Here is a 14706-nt window from a genome sequence, read left to right as displayed (position 1 = left end):
AGTCATGGCAGGAGTGGAAGGAATACCCTTCTTCCACCTGAAAAAATATTAGGAAAGATCTTCTCCTTGGACAGTAGGTCTTTGTTATGGACAACATTCTGGGTATAATTCACAATCATTGCACTTTACCCTTATTCTACCAACAAAAGAAGAGGATCTTTCTCAGATACTAATAATGATAAAGTAAAGGGGTTTTTGAAGGCAAAAACAAGAAATTGTAGGCTTTTATGACTTCTAAGACTGTGCCCCCCAGAAGTTTCCCATTCTTGCTAGTTCTTACTTGGCTTCCAGTAATTTATTAGGATTACCCTGTAAATATTACTGTTTGTTGCTCCTGCAGCTCCTGCTCAGGTAAACAGATACAAGCTCTGTTACTCTGAATAAGTTTCTGTCTAAAATTTAGAGTTGTTTTCTCTGGTATCTATGTCCTATTATAGGTCCAAGTTTCTATGAAAGCAATGTGTTATATTGTTCTTATTATAAGACTGGGAAGGATGACTTCCAAGCTCTCTCCATGTTGGTGCTATAGGAAGAAATCTTTCACCTGACTTTTTAAACTTTAAAACACTTATTTGTGATCTTAAATAAGATGGTAATTGGTAATTGTTACACCAAGATAGGTAAAAACTCCAAATACACTAAAGTTGCACATTTGGAAATTTATATGCAGGAAAGAAGTAGTGGCATGTATGAATATTCTGAGGTAAGTAGGGCCAATGTGTCCAAAGAAGAGTGAACGAAGTGGAATGTAATAGATCACTGACCCAAAGAGACAATGGGAAGAAAAGTTGAGGTCCTTTACAAGTAATTATACATATTTTGGCTATACTTCTTAGGAAATATCTTTGAAAGGCTTTTAGTAGGGTTACTACATGGTCTGATGTGTTTTAAAACCATCATTTCACTCTTGTAGGGATTAGAATAGAAGAGAGGAAGGGCAAAAATGGAGGGAACAAGAGCATTTAAATGTAGTCATCTCTAGATAGGTTATGGGGATTTGTATTAGTGTGGAAGTGGTACATGTAGTGAGAACTGATCATATAAGATTAAGGCCATTAAGATTTGTTGAACTGGATTTGGCGTATGATATAAAGTACGTAATAGAACAGGAGTCCTTTAAAATCTAATGGAAGCAATGGAAATAGATGTGCTACAGATGTAGGAGGGTTTTCTAAACTACATATGCAAACAATCTCACCTATAATTAAAGTTGCTAGACACCTTTCTATTGTGTCCAGAACAGTTTTCTTTTCTCATTGTGGTTACCATGCACTCTCCCCTTACCGTACCTTGGCATTTGGAAAGTGCCTATTTCTCTAACCCAGGCCTGGATCCCCTTGAGTCTTTTGTGACATTCATGTTAAAATCTTGGATATTCTACTGTAATTTCAGTGCAATCTCAAGTTTTGGCATATTTATGTAATCATTTCTATTTCTTTGACTCTCCCTTTTCATTCTCTTCAAATGAGTAAATCTTGCTAATAACTAAAAATTCAATTCAGATATTAATTCTTTTTTTTTAAAGATTCATTTATTTTTATACAAGAACCAGGGTACAGGCCAGATGTGCAGGAGGGTGAGAAGATTCACCAGAGACAGAGCGGGGAGCAGAACAGGCAGACTGACAAAATACACTGCTGAGGGGAGCAGCGGGTGAGACAGGAGAGGTCTGCTTCTGCTGCGCCATGTGGGATTCTAGCTGGCTGGCCGGAATTGAACCCACGCTACAGAAAATGAGGACAGTTTCACAGTGTGGCACTCAACCCACTGCACCACCAGGGAGGGCCCCAGATATTAATTCTTGAAGAAAATCTCAAACCACAACTTTATGCTCAGCTGTCCCCAGTCCAGGAAAGCTACCTGTGACTCTAATGCTCCTTTCATCCTAGGCTCACTTCATTGTACTGCAAGTATCAGACTATTTACTCTCCTTCCCAATGATTGTGACTATCTTTGCAGATTAGGATGAACAGAGACTCTCTATATTTATCTATGTATAATGACAGCAGCGAACAGTCTGTACACTCAATATATATTGATGGGAGAAAAACTGATTTTTTTATTTGTTTGGTTATTTTACTTTACTTTAAATTTTGCAATTTAGAGATTTCAACAAGTTTTGGAAAGTGTCTGTAAAGGAAAATTTTGTCCACTATTCTATGAGGAAATATAAAGTTAAATAACTAACCAACACCCATTTGTCCATACACATTATTTATTTATTTATTTAAAGATTTATTGATTTATTTATACAAGAACCAGGGTACAGGCCAGATGCACTGGAGGGTGAGAGGATTCACCAGAGACAGAGCGGGGAACAGAACAGACAGACTGACGAAATATACTGCTGAGGGGAGCAGCAGGTGAGACAGGAGAGGTCTGCCACGTCATGTGGGACCCTTGTTGGCCAGCTGGGATCAAACCGGTGCTGCAGAGGCTGCGGAAAGCTTCGCAGTACTGCACTCAACCACCTGTGCCACCAGGGGAGGCCCCATACACATTATTTAACAATTTAAAAAAAAAAAACACTTTCAGTTTTGCAAAAGTAAACTCACATGTGTATAATTTTCATAGGAACAAAACTATTATATATGTTATTGGTAGACAAAAATGTATAGGTGTATGAGCGAGACCATCCAGTATTTTTCTTTTTCTTTCTGACTTATTTCGCTGAGCATGATCCCTTCTAGCTCCATCCAAGTTGCTGCAAACTACATGAGTTTATCTTTTTTGATTGCTGAGTAATATTCCATTGTGTATATGCACCACATCTTCTTGATCCAATCATCTATTTTTGGCATTTGGGTTGTTTCCATAGCTTAGCTATTGTAAATAGTGCTGCTATAAACATAGGGGTGCAGGTGCCCTTTGAAAACCTAAATAAGAGACCAGGAAAAAGACTAATCAATACAAAGTAAAAATCAAAATCAACAAGCAACTATAAACCAGAGACACACTGGGGGAGGGAGGGAGGGTTGGGGAAAGGAAGGACTAGAGTCAAAATAAGGGGGGAGGTGCAATTTTATGGGGAATATAACCAAAATGAAAATGCATACATTGTGCAAAGGTGAAAAGAGATGTAAGAATTATATAAAATAAAATATTTAAATAAATAAATAAATAAATACTTTTAAGAATGTATAATTGTATGTTTTATCACATCACCCATTGACCTCCCCAAATAGTAATGCTCATTTTTATGCTCATATGAAGAAAATTAGCTAAAATACTACACCTTAGAATACTATACCTCATTTTTTTTGGACTCAAATAACTATATAAAACAATGTATAAATATATAAAAGAATTTATATAATTATATAAAACAATGGATGGTGCTATATGTAATTGATGTAGTCACTGCAAAATATGGTGTCTGTGACTTGGAGAAGGAGTTGCTATTGACAGACTGCTTCCCCAATATTCAAAGATGAGAAAACAGTGAAATAACTGTCCACAAAGACTTGTACAGTCCAGTTGAAATTACATTTAATCTTCAAAATAAAAGGTTTAGAGATTCAGCTAGCAGGGCTAGCATTACAGTCTAAGATTCAAGTGTTGGAAATAAATTAATATCCAAAGTAAAATTCTACAGATATCAGCAATAGAGCAATTTTGAAAGAAATTATACCTTAGTTAAAAAAGGCACATATTGTGTAATAAATGTTAAAGCAAAATATATTGTGGCAATTTATATCAATAGCTAGCTTACTCTTTCATGAACAAAGGAGGTATATATTTGCTTTACAGTCAAAAGACTCCAGAAGAGAATCAATATATTGGAATGCATTGTCCTATGTTCAAAATCAATTTGAACTTCAGGGGTTCTGATTTTGTAGTGAAATGGTGTCAGGACTTGCGTTTCTATTAAGAGTAGGAAATAAATCTTTTCCTTACAAAAGAAGACTGGAAAAATGGAAAGAGACTCTTTGACATGAAATGTCTTTGAAAATTTGAACATTTTGTTGTTACCCTTATAGTTCAGGAAATATATTGTCCTATTTTCCAATATTCCTTTTTGGGGAAATTGTTAAGAATTTGGAAAATAGTCTTCAAAGATCTCCTCAAGATGCCCATCTTATAAATTTTCCTTTTCCTTTAATAGCTTTGGCACCAGTAGGCAACTGTGCAGCTAGAATAAGTTGTAGGAAGTTTGAAGAGTATAATGACACTTAATGGACTTTGTTTGCTCTACATGGTCCCTAAACATCTACTTATTTTTTTAAAGATTTATTTATTTATGCATACAAGAACTGGGGTACAAGCCAAAGGTGTGGGGGTAAGAGAATTCACTGGAGACAGAGTGGGGAACAGAACAGGCAGAATGACTGAAATACACTGCTGAGGGGAGCAGCGGGCAAGTCAGGAGAGGTCCGTTGCACCATGTGGGTTAGCTCCCTGGCCAGGGATAGAACCCGTGCTTCAGTGGCTGTGGATAGCTTCATAGTATTGCGTCTTAACCCCTTGTACCACCAGGGAGGCCCCTAAACATCCACTTATTACATATACCAAGGCAGGAACTTTGTATCCACTGTATCTCTGAGTCAGTAATTTGGGTAATATTGATATACTCAATCCAAAAGAATAAATGTATATGCTTTTTGTCCTCCTAATAAAATAACTGGCAATACTTTAATAATTTTCACAAAAGGCCAATTTGCACAGAGTTAAATGCAAATTTGATGATTAACAGATAATTTCAATGTTTTATATTTCAAATAGAATCTAGAATATAAACTCTAGATGATGCTCTATAAAATACATGTATATTTCATTTTACTTATTTACTTCTAATTATACAAAGAATATATGAATATACTTAATCAACTTGGAGAAAGAGCCCCCTTTGATTAACACCCTACATGCAGTCCCAGAGCAGAAATCAACATCATTTACCAATTTCTACACACATCTAAGAATATACATAAAATTTATACAATATGGATTTCTATGTAACTGATAATACTCAGTATATATTATATTTCAGTGTTTTTGTCTCCTTTCACATAGTTGAAAAAAAATATATGTCAGCTTGTGATTTTTGCTTTTGTGTAGTAATGTATACATGGATTATTTATAGTTTATTAATATTTCTCTATTGATATTTAGATATTTCAATAATTGTTTTCCTTCATTCCTTCATTCCCTATTCTTCCTCTTCCTCCTTCTCCATTTCCCCCGTTACCACAATGTCTCTCTATAATAGACTAAGAGGAAAGGTTTTGGTTGAATACATATTTATAAATTCATAGATATTTCCTAATTATGCTCCGAAACTCTACATTGAATTAGACTTTATCATCAATATAAAAAAATACTAATTCCTCCCAACCCTAAAATTACTCGATATTATTATACACCCAAAGGATAAAATATGTACCTCATTGTTGTCTATGTTTATTCTCTTCTCATGAATAGTAAAGTTGAGTGTCTTTTAATAATTTTATTGGTCATTTGTGCTTCCTTGACACTGTCTAAATAGTAAATCAATGATTATACTACTGAATAAAGCAATAATATATTTATTTCATTTACTAAATAAATGAAAGTTAATCACTTTCATCCACGAAAATGAAAATGTTTCCCTGGTATTATGATTACAATCTTATTGTGCCAAATATAGAGATTAAATAGTGCTGCTTTATTTTCATTATGTGCAGACAGGTCATATATGATTCCTAGTTAACTATGTTGAGTTTAGAAACTCACTAGGTGCCAAAGTTCACTTATATATATTTTGCTTTTGTGTGTGTGACATTTTAGATATAGCACCTGTAATTTAGTATATTATACCACTACCTGTCATTTTTAGTTGCAAATTAGTTTCATAATCGGTGTGTGTGTTTACATGATAAGTTTATTCATAATCTTTGAAAGAATTATTTGAAAGTTCACATTTGAGTCCTCCTTTGCTCTCATTATTTCCAATTTCCCCATTTCCTTTTCTACTCATGAGCAGAGTTTCCTCCTTTTCTCATCACCCTGCATCACCATACTAGGCCTTCAGAATCTATTTAGACTTCCCAAAATACTTTATTCTAACAGTAATCAAAGTCTTAAGTTAAATGACAAAGATTCCAATGGACAGATTTGCTGAAATTACCTAATTAGAGGTGAAGGTAGTGTACTTCTGATCAGCAGGCCCAGTACTAACATCTAAAACATCATAGACTGTTATCCAGTACTGAATTAATTGGATTTGGTCATTTAATTGCCATAGGCATAGTTAACTTACTATGTGTGGCATAGTCCTTAAGTAGAATATTTTAATTTAATCCTCATGATGTTCTGATTCTCTTTTTCAAGAGGTTAGGAAATTGAGGCTTATATACATATATAGAGAGGAAAATACATACGAGATATGCATTTCATAAATAATATAGAAATAATTTTCAAAGCTAACATTTGTTGGTGTTAATACAGATTATAGATGGTCAAAAGAACAAGGAAACCATGTAAGCACTCCCAAAGTAAAATGTCCCAATTTTAGGTAGCTTGTAAAAACAACTGAGATAAAGGTCGTTTCCAAATTATGCAAGCTCTTTTATTTCAGCACATTCAGTAAGTCCCTTTGCCATTACATAAAAAAAGGAACACAAGCATAATGTGAAAAACCAATAATACACTAAACTGGGTGGATCTTGATTTTGAAGGATCCAGCAGAGAAAAGGAAAGAACCAGAAAGCATGTGGCATATCTGATGTCAAATTTCTTTATATAAGGACATCGCCACAAAAATGTAAATATCTTCAAAGGATTAACCCTTAAACATCATGAAAATATGCACATTTTCAAAGGGGCAAAGCATTTTCTAATCTGAACATCTTTAAAGGGGGGAAATCAATAAATGGCATGAAAAACTTCAAAGCAAGACCTCCTGTCAATGACAGAAGTTCCTCAGCAATGCGGAGGCTTTGAAGGAGGACTCCCAGTGCTGGGAAATCTTTGAAGTGACTGAAAACAGACATTTATAATTACGGAAAGGTGCAGTGTCCAGCAGGGATAGTACAAAGACACGTCTGAGGTAGGTACAGAGGGAGATTGGGAGGTGACAGGGACACTGACCTTGCACCTCCCACTCTAACAGCCTTTCAGGTCAACTCAATAGTTGTATGTAAAATGGCAAGTGAGGAGTGAGAACATGGCGATAGGCAAGAAACCAAATTATTTTAGATCTCATATTTCAAAAAAGGGAAAAAACCCTCAGCATCCCTAAAGCAGATCTTAATATGTACCTCCTGTGCCAGGGGCTTGTGTAGATGACTGATCTATTAAGATCTATCAACACTCATATACTGTAAACAAGAAGTCTGACAATGTTAAAATTAACTTCTTAGGTTCGCAAATGTGTGATACAGAAGTGTTATATTAATGCAGTTTTTATATAACTCAGAATATTCTAAAACATGAAAAATAATTCAATATATGACTTAGCTGCTGTTTGATTTGAGCCCAAACTTTTCTGAGCCAATGATTTGGTATCTATTTCCAAAACTCAATTGAAAACTTTTTTAAATACCATAACAGCTAGGACTAATACTAAACTGAGCATCAAAGACAGCCTACCAAAGTCACAGTAAGACAATTTTAATGTTTTTATTACTTAAACCAGATTTATTTTATACTTTCTTTTGCCTGACATTCCATGGGGTGCAGTTTGCTAACAACATCTTTTTGCTTCTTAGTATCATTCATTCTGAAATCTGCTTTCCTCAAAGGGTGCTTTCATCTGTCAACTATTTATTGAGCACAAAATGTTCTAGACTCTGTTTCAGGTACTTGGGCTACAGTGTTGGACTCAGAAACTGCCTGTTCTTGTGGAGATTGCAACACAAAGAAGGACACAGGCAGTGACCAATGATCAAAACATATATATATATATATATATATATATATATACCTTGCTATGAAAAAACTCTAGGAAAGTTACACGAAGGACTTGGAATGTTCAGAAGAATCACATAGGCTTCCCTGAGGAACCAAGAGTTGAGCTGAAATCAAAAGGATGGATCAACATTAAGTAGGAAAAACTGGGAGTGGATGGGCACATCAGAGAAGTTTGTTAGAGGGAGTAGCAAGTACAAAGCCATGTGAAAGGAAGTAAAAATAAATGATAGGTTTATGGAGTAGTAGGATGGGGAGGGAGGAATAAGATGTTGTGGATATTGTTAAGGCCCTTTGTCTTATTACTAAAATCAGTCAGCAGTTTTTGAAGAATTTTAGATATGTATTTGATAAAATCAAATTTGCTTATTGATAAGTCATTTTTGTTTGAATGTAAAGACCAGAGGGAGAGGAGGTGGCAAGAGTGTTTGAGGGAAAACTAGTTAGGAGGCCACTGGAGTAGTTGAGGCAAGAGATGAAGGTACCTAGGTATAGTGCAGATGATTAGGGGGGACCAGTGAGAACATTTGAGAAATATCGAAGATTTAAAAAAGGGAATACTCACTTGAAAAGAAAAGATAAATAAGGAAGAAGAAGGGATCAAGGATTATGTCCATATTTTGAGTAGGGCTATTCACCAAAAAGGATAACCCTGGAAAAGGATTTGTTACAGAGATAGAACAATTAGCTCAAATTTTTGTATTGAATTTGAGGTCTGCATGTTTTCAATACAAGTGGGCAAGTACTCATTTGTTTTATGAATCTGGAGGAAGGATCTTGGACAGAGGTAAAGATATTTTAAATATTCTTTAGGATAATTAAAGAGATAGAATTGCTTAAGAAGAAGTAATAAAAATGTAAAGAGAATTAAAAGAGGCCCTTAAGGAATAACTCCAATATTAAAGTTTCTGAAGCTTTCATGTATGAACTGTGACTTCCCCCCAAGATTCCCATAGGCTTTATATTTTAAAAATCAATCTGGTATTTCACACATGATAATATATGATATTTCAACTTTTTTTAGTCCTTTGAGATAAAGATGAAAACATACCAGCATATTTTATTATTACATCAGCATTATAATTTTATTTATTTTGGAATTTTACCTACACAATTAAATTTCCAATGAAATAAAAATGGCAAACTCTGAATATTGGTATCTGCTCTTAATTTTTTTTTTTAAGCTTTATTTATTTATCTATACAAGCACTGGGTACAGTCAGAAGCGTGGGAGGGTGAGAGAATTCACCAGAGCCAGAGCCAGGAGCAGAGCAGGCAGAAGGACGGAAGTACACTGCTGAGGGGAGCAGCGGGCGGCAGGAGAAGTCTGCGCGCAGTGCTTAACCCTCGCCCAGCGGCTGGGGATGGAACTGCTGCTGCAGAGGCTGCAGGCAGCTTCACAACCCAGCGCTCAACTGCTGCGCCACAGGGGAGGCCCTCTGCTCTTAAATTTCTAAGTGAATTATTGCTGTTTCCTCCTTGTTGGTTACCTACCTTTGGTCTAGACTCTCAATTCACTTCCATTCAAAATAATATTTGAAGTCTTAGCCAGAACAATCAAGCAAGAGAAAGATAGAAAAGAAATTCAAATTTGGAAAGAAGTATTTGCAGACGACATCATAATATACAGAGAAAACCTAAATTCCATTAAAAAAAAACTATTAGAAACAATAGATACAAACAGTAAAGTGTGAGGTTACAAATTCAATTTAGAAAAATCAGTTGCATTCCTACATGCAAACAATGACCTAGCAGAAAAATAAATCAAGAAAACAATCCTTTTTATTATTTCATCAAAAAGTGTTAAATGCCTAGCAGTAAACTTTTCAAAGGAAGTAAAAGATCAGTACACTGACAATTTAAAAATAATGTTAAAAAATAAGACACAAAGAAATGTGTAAGTATGCCTTGTTTGTGGATTAGAAGAATTAACATTGTTAAAATGGCCAATTTACCCAAAGCAAGATATGGATTTTATGCAACTCCCATCAGGTTTCAAAGACATTCTTTAAAAAAATAAACAAATTTGACTAAAATTTATAGGAAAATACAAAGAACCCTAATAGCCAAAGCAACTAAAAAAATGGAATAATGTAGGTATTACGCTCTCATATCCCAAATATACTGCAAAGTGATAGTAATAAAAAACAGTATGGTACTGTGATCAAATCAGGCACACAGGCCAATGGAATAGAATTGAGAACCCAGAAATAAACCTGTATATCTATGAAGAGTTAAACTATAATAAAGGAGCAACAGGTATACATTGGAGAAAGGGAAGCCTCTTTAACAAATACTGTTGAGAAAACTGAACAGACACATAAAAAAGTGAAACTAGACTTACAATAAAAAATTAACTCAACATGGATTAAAGACTTAGATGTAAGACATGAAGCCATAAAATACATAGTATAAAACTGTATGCATGTGTTCTACTATATAGATAATTACACCACGTCATTGGTCTGACTGATGTATTTGAAAATTCAACTCCTTACCCAAGGGAAACAAAAAGAAAAAATAAACAAATGTGGCTACATTCGAACTATAAGAGCTTCCACATAGTAAAAGAATCTGTCATCAAAATGAAAGGACATCCTACTGAATGGGAGAAAATGTTTAAATATCATACATCTGACACGATACTAATATCCAAGTATTTAAAAAACTCATATAACTCAACAAAAATTAAAATAATTACCCAATCAAAAAATGGGCATAAGAACTAAATAGATAATTTTCCAAAGAAGACATAGAGATGACCAATAGGCAAATATACAAATTCTCATCATTACTTATCATCAGGAAATGCAAATTAAAACCACAATGAAATAATTACTACCTCACAACTGTGAAAATGGCCCATATCAAAAAGACCAGAAACAACAGGTATCGGCAAGGATGTGGACAAAAAGGAAACTTCATACATTATTGTTGGGAGTGTAGACCTGTCTAGCCCCTATGAAAGACAGTATGGAGGTTTCTTAAAATATTTAAAATAGATCAACCATATGATTCAGCAATTCCATCCCTAGGTAATTACCCAAGGACTATGAAAACACTAATTTGAAAGGGTATGTACACTCCTATGTTCATTACAGCACTATTTATAAAAAAAAAATATGGAAGCAAACTTAGTGCCCTAGGACAGATGAGTATATTAAGAAAATTTGGTCTATATCTATAGCTATATCACCGATATCTATATCTGCAATGGAATATCAGACATCTACAAAAAGAGATGAAATCCTGGGCCTGCCCTGGTGGCACAGGCAGTTGAGCACAGCACTCTGAAGCTGTCTGCAGCCTCTGCAGCACCAGTTCAATCCCAGCCAGCCTGCGAGGGTCCCACATGGCACTGCAAACATCTCCTGTCTCGCCCACTGCTCCCCTCAGCAGTGTACTTTGTCAGTCTGCCTGTTCTGTTCCCTGCTCTGTCTCTGGTGAATCCTCTCACCCTCCCGCACATCTGGCCTGTACCCTGGCTCTTGTATAAATAAAATAAATCTTTAAAAAAAAAATAGAACTGCATATTTAGACTAACACTGTTGGATATTATGTCAGCATTTTTACTAAAAATCAAGTAAAGATAAACATCAATAATAAAAATAACAGCCAAAATTATTTCATGGTCACCACACATGTAAATAGTTAGCATTAAAAAGGTTTTTAGCTCAAAATAGATGGTAAATCATTATTAAATACATCAGTATACTTTTATTATCAGACTCCAGGTTCTTATCATAAAATGCAAAACAACTTAAGCTCAAATATGCTTGTTGAAAGTTATTGTTTGGGAGAACGCAAAGACTATAATTAATTCCTGTTAATAATGACTACAAATTATAAATCTTTTAATTAATTAACAAAGCCATGTTAGAGCTGTTTAAATAGAAAAATCAGTTCTTTTAATGTAGATTTTGCTTTATTTATTTAAATATAACTAGTCTTCTTACCATAGAAATGGCATAGTTTATGTTCACATACATTTATTATTCATATTCTAATATTATAGAGCAGGATGATAAAAACAAAAATAGGGAATAGATTGGAAATCTATTATATTGCACAATATTTTGCTTTTATTATACATCATATATTTCTTTATCTGGTACATATATTTTTCATTCAAACTGAATGAGATGCCCCAAATGTTAGATTTAACTAAAGCTAGTATTTTATATGTGAAATATGAATATCAATGGCCTTTCTAAAAATTGTTAAATACTTGCAACATGGTAGAACTTTCAGGCTTTCATTTGCTACCATAGAAAGACTCAGCTAGCTGTGTTACAATTGAGTAAGCATGCATCACTGACTCATTCCCTGTGGTAGCAGATAGAAGTGGCCAAATAATGTGGAACCATCACATGTTCATCCAGGGCCTGAAAACCTGATTATCTCATGCATTCACGACAAGAGCCCAATTTGAGACTGTGCTTCAGTTTTTGTAGTAGATAAATCTATAGTTTTCTGTGGTCACTGAAACCTCATCATTTCAACTATAAACAAAAGGAGAGAAATGAAAGAAAACAGTCATTTTTCAAGATAGCATCAGATTACATGAATCAAGCTTAACTCACTGTAGCACTTTTTAAAAGATTGCTTTGTTTCCTATATCACAACATGTGCATTTGATGGAAGAAACACTTGAGAAGTGGATTTAGCACATTCTCTGTAACATAAAATATACTTAAAAATAACTCAGTGATTACTGACTCTGGAACCCTAAACTGATCAAATTTTTAAAATCTAAGTTAGAAAATAGCTTTCTTATTTCCTGCAATTCTTCTCAAGATTATTACCTTGCAACTTCAGTATTGATCGCTGCTGTCAAATAGAGGAGGGCTTAAGTTACAGATTGTTTTATCTGATAACCATGCAGGTGATACTGTATCTGAAACAGTTTCTTGTGGTGACAAGAGGTGTGGGGAATGACCAGCTGTACCATGGCCCTGCTCCCTGAGCAGCAGCTGCAGTGGTGATATGGTGGCTGGGGTGTGGCTGCTACCCTTACCAGCCCCCAAGCTCTCATTCCCCTACCTCCCCCTTCCCCTGTCACTGGGTTACCAAAAGTGGTGGTTGACATTTTCTCACCCTACTGTCTCAGCACACGCAGCCACATCAGGGCGATATCAGGCAGATTTACCCCAGCAAAGCAGAAGCCTCTGGACAAATACCATGGACAGTTGAACCAGCATGGTTGCTTCAAGCAGCAGCATGCCCTGACCTCAGCACGTGTGGGGTCTTTCCAGGATCCCCTAGTTTCCCTTTTGAAAATAGTGCCAAGATTAAAAATGGACTAATGAGGTTGGGGTCCTCCAGCTCCATAAGGGCTTCAGTCCATTGAGCAATTGACAATGCAGTGAACTGGCCTCCCCAGTGGCACAGCGGGTTGAGCGCACAGTGCTGTGAAACTGTCCGCAGCCTCTGCAGCACAGGTTCGATTCCCCACCGACCAGGGAGATACCCACATGGCAGCAGACCTCTCCTGTCTCTCCCCCTGTGCCCCTCAACAGTGCTTTCAGTCTGTCTGCCTGTTCTGCTCCCCACACTGTCTCTGGTGAATTCTCTCACTCTCTCCGCACCTCTGGCCTGTACCCCAACTCTTGTATAAATAAATTAAAAAAACTTAAAAAAAAAGAAGGGCCTTTCCAGTTGTGCAGCGGTTGAGCGCTGGGCTGTGAAGCTGCCAGCAGCCTCTGCAGCTCCGGTTCGATCCTCGGCTGCCTGCAAGGGTCCCACATGGTACACAGACCTCTCCTGCCACACCCACTGCTCCCCTCAGCAGTGTACTTCGTTAGTCTGCCTGTTCTGTTCCCTGCTCTGGCTCTGGTGAATTCTTTCACCTTCCCATGGTTCTGACTGTACCCAGTACTTGTATAAATAAATTTAAAAAAAGAAGAAAAATAAAAAGAAAATGCAGTGAACTGATTGGTGTTTAACTGGCATCAATCAAAAAAAAAATTAAAAAGGATCCAATCAGGTTTTTAAGGTAGGGATCCTAAAAAGGATGTAAGCAGGCCAGTAAAAAGCTTGAATTCATTTAGCAGATGACTTCTGAGGGAATTCAGCAAATGACTTCAAAAGGGGATTCATCAGAAAGCTTCAGAAGAGAAGCATTCAGTAGATGGTTTCAGACCTTTCAGATTCATCAGGACTTTGAGGCTTTAACCTTTACATAAATTTTCATTAGACCTTTGTAGACTTTGAGAACTCCACAGAACTTTGAGACCTTTGCAGACTCTGACACCTTTGCAGGCTTCAACCTTCATCTAAGCGTCCACAGACTTCATAAACATTCATATACTCCTGTAGACCTCTGCAGACTTCCAGACCTCCATAGTCTTCCCAAACTCTGTAAACCTTTGCAGAGGCCTGGGCCACTGCCTCCAGTTTTTCCTAACATTGTTGCAAAGGGCACCATTAAAAGAGCTATTTGCTGTTGGCTATATGCCACAAAGAGTTGCAATACTAGTGTCTCTGACACCAGCTCCCAGTGACCTATACTGACTAGCACTGCTGGCCAGTGCTAATCAGCACTGTTGGCTCGTGACCAAAACTGCTGACTTGTGTCAGGTCACCTCTGAGAGCTGTAACTGCCTCCTGGTATTGTTGCCTCTAGTGCTGTCAAGTCCAGCTCTGTCATCAGACTGTTGCTGTGGCCTGCTATAGCGTCACCACAGCAGCCCTTGTGATCCCCTGTGCTCCACCTGCCACCATTAGTTGGATCTTGGCCTGTTGTTTACCAATGTGCCACCAGCTTCAGGTTATCATTGAAGAGACAGCTCCATCTTTCATGAGTAGCCTTTGTTTGGACTA

The sequence above is a fragment of the Talpa occidentalis genome, unplaced genomic scaffold (genome assembly GCF_014898055.3).
Source record: "Talpa occidentalis isolate TD23 unplaced genomic scaffold, MPIMG_talOcc4v2.1 talOcc4.4, whole genome shotgun sequence".
Classification (NCBI taxonomy): Eukaryota; Metazoa; Chordata; class Mammalia; order Eulipotyphla; family Talpidae; genus Talpa; species Talpa occidentalis.
The sequence above is the reverse complement of the archived record's forward strand: the minus strand, read 5'-3'. Positions refer to the sequence as shown.